This window comes from Phocoena phocoena, chromosome 3, assembly GCF_963924675.1.
Source record: "Phocoena phocoena chromosome 3, mPhoPho1.1, whole genome shotgun sequence".
Taxonomy (NCBI): Eukaryota; Metazoa; Chordata; class Mammalia; order Artiodactyla; family Phocoenidae; genus Phocoena; species Phocoena phocoena.
Genome location: NC_089221.1, coordinates 32,079,502 through 32,082,909, shown reverse-complemented (window position 1 = coordinate 32,082,909; position 3,408 = coordinate 32,079,502). Strand labels below are relative to the sequence as shown.

Below are 3,408 nucleotides of genomic sequence, written 5' to 3'. Positions count from 1 at the left end.
AAGTCATTCATGTCTTGTTCTTGACCTTAAGGAAATTGCAGCTAAACTTTTAAATTAAACTTGATGATTGCAGTAGATGGTTGGTAGAAAGCCCTTATCAGGTTAAAGAAGCTTCCCTCTATTCTTAGTTTTCTAAGAATTTATTAAAAAAACATAGATATTGAATTTTATCCAGTGCTTTTTCTACTTTTGTTGAGATACTCATGTAATTTTGCTTCTTTAGTTCATTAATGTGATGGATTATTTTAATAGTTTTATATTTTCATTTCTTAAACCATTTTTCTTAAATGGGCCCTATTTGATCATGCTTTATGTTTTAATTTCATCATTGAATTCTTAGTATTTATTTATTATTATTTTTGTTTGTTTTTGTTGTTTTTTTTTTTACCAAGTACAATTTTTTAATAAAGATAATTACAAAAGATGGAAAAATCAGCTCAGAACGGCCAATTACTTCTTGAATAGAGCAGTTTTTTGACATAATAACACATCAGTTTTAAATACTATCACATAAAGCATGGTGGAGAAAAGAAATTTTGCTTCATAATTAGAAAACTCACAATAAAACTTGCCAAGAAAAACAAAACCAACAAAAGCCATTTTGAAAATAAATACAGTCCATGCCAAAGTAGTATAAAATGAAGCCAGAAGTCTTCAAAAAGAAAACATTTTTCTTCCCAATATTTTCTCACTGAAAGTGATGAGACTCTCAAATTCAAGAGTTGCTGAGCTCTTCTGATTTGGCTCCTTTGGTATCTGTTTTTTTCACCACTATTGTCCTTGGACTTATCGTCTTCTTTAACATCTGTTTTTTTGTCCTCTGTTTCCTTCTTGTCTTCTTCAATTCTAGCTTTCTTTGCTCCTTTCTTATGATCAGCCACATTTCTGCGACCTCCCTCTCCTTCGTCCTCAGAATCTGAGAATTCTTCATCACAAGCTATCCGTTTGTCTGATGCTCGAATAGAAATTCTCTTGTCTGGATCTTCTCCATCTTCATCTCCACTGTCTTCATGAACTGCCTCTTCTGGAATAGCTTGCATTTGGACGCCAGCTGCATGTGGCAACATGCGTAAATTTTCAAATAAACGCTGTTTTATCTTTTCCATATATTCTGGAGTGTTCTGGTTTGTCATGTTTGAAGGACTAGTATGCAGTTTGAAGTCTGGTCCAAAATACTCAAAGTAATCATTATATGGCAATTCACTGGGAATCTCACAACCAAGGGCAACAGCAGTCTCATATGTCCAACATCGAGCAACATTGCGGATTGTGTGTCCACCTCCCCCAAGCATCAGTAATGGTAAATTGAAAGTTTTTACAACTTCTACACATTTAGCATGACCTTTGACTGTCAAATTGAAGCAACCAAGTCTGTCACCGGATAGTGAGTCTGCACCACACTGTAGCACCATAGCACTAGGTTGATACATCTCCATCACTTTTGAGATAATAGGCTTAAATATCTGCCCGTATGATTCATCATCTATACCATCTCTCATTGGAAAATTGACAGCATAGTATTTGCCTTTTCCTGCACCAATATCCCTCAAGTCTCCCGTTCCAGGAAAGTATTCCCCATATTTATGGAATGATACAGTCATTACACTGTTGTATAAAAAGCTTCTTCAACACCATCACCATGATGGATATCAATATCAATATATAAGACTCTCTGATGATACTTTAGTAATTCAAGGATGGCAAGCACAATATCATTAACATAACAGAATCCTGATGCTTCTGATTTCTTAGCATGATGTAATCCTCCAGCCCAGTTAACAGCCATATCAGTTTGTTGTCGGTTTAACTTCACAGCCCCAGCAACTGAACCACCAGATGAAAGCTGACAGAACTCAAAGAGCCCAGCAAACACTGGACAATCCTCTCCACCATTAAATCTCTGCATCTGCTTACTATACTCGAACGTGTTATCTGGTCTTATTGAACGTAGAAATTTGATGTACTCATTGCTGTGGTATTTTGTCATTTCTTCAGCAGTGGCTTTATGGGGACTATATATTTCCATTTTTCTATACAAGCCATAATTTAGCAGCAAGTTATGGGTCATGCGGATCCTATGAGGTTTCATGGGATGACCCTGTCCGTAATAATAATTTCCAATATCACCATCGTAGTAGTAGTAGCAGACTTTCTTCTTGCTGCCTCCCTGACTCTACGCCATGGGCTACCCGGCCACCACCGCCTCCGGCTCCTCTTCTGGCTGCTGCTGCTGCTGCCGCCGCCGCGGCTCGCTCGGCGGGAAGAGAAGAGGGCTGGGGCGAAGGTGGGGGGGTGGCAGTGCCGCAGGGAAAGGCAGGCCGGAGGGAGGAGAGGAGGGGAGTGCTGGGAGGGCTCGGTACCGCCCGGCCTAGAGCGACTATTATTATTTTTTTAACATCTTTATTGGAGTATAATTGCTTTACAATGGTGTGTTAGTTTCTGCTATATAACAAAGTGAATCAGCTATACATATACATGTGTTCCCATATCTCTTCCCTCTTGCATCTCCCTCCCTCCCAAACTCCCTATCACACCCCTCTAGGTGGTCACAAAGCACAGAGCTGATCTCCCTGTGCTATGCGGTTGCTTCCCACTAGCTATTTATTTTACGTTTGGTAGTGTATATATGTACATGCCACTCTCTCACTTTCGCACAGCTTACCCATCCCCCTCCCCGTAGCCTCAAGTCCATTCTCTAGTAGGTCTGTGTCTTTATTCCCGTCTTGCCCCTAGGTTCTTCATGACCATTTTTTTTTCCTTAGATTCCATATATATGTGTTAGCAAATGGTATTTGTTTTTCTCCTTCTGACATACTTCACTCTGTATGACAGATTCTAGGTCCATCCACCTCACTACAAATAACTCAATTTTGTTCCTTTTTGTGGCTGAGTAATATTCCATTGTATATATGTGCCACATCTTCTTTATGCATTCATCTGTTGATGGACATTTAGGTTGCTTCCATGTCCTGGCTATTGTAAATAGAGCTGCAGTGAACATTTATGGTACATGACTCTTTTTGAATTATGGTTTTCTCAGGGTATATGCCCAGTAGTGGGATTGCTGGGTCATATGGTAGTTCTATTTTTAGTTTTTTAAGGAACCTCCATACTGTTCTCCACAGTGGCTGTATCAATTACATTCCAACCAACATGGCAAGAGGGTTCCCTTTTCTCCCCACCCTCGCCAGCATTTATTGTTTGTAGATTTTTGGGTGATGGCTATTCTAACTGGTGTGAGGTGATACCTCATTGCAGTTTTGATTTGCATTTCTCTAATGATTAGTGATGTTGAACATCCATCCATGTGTTTGTTGACAGTCTGTGTATCTTTTTTGGAAAAATGTCTATTAAAGTCTTCTGCCCATTTTTGGATTGGGTTGTTTGTTTTTTTGATATTGTGCTGTA

General features: G+C 39.1%; 1 pseudogene; it reads right to left on the bottom strand.

Annotated features, from left to right (window-relative positions):
* Positions 1–715: 715 nt before the first annotated feature.
* LOC136120137 (histone deacetylase 2 pseudogene) lies at positions 716–2,182 on the bottom strand (annotated as a pseudogene).
* Between the last annotated feature and the right edge of the window lie 1,226 nt (positions 2,183–3,408).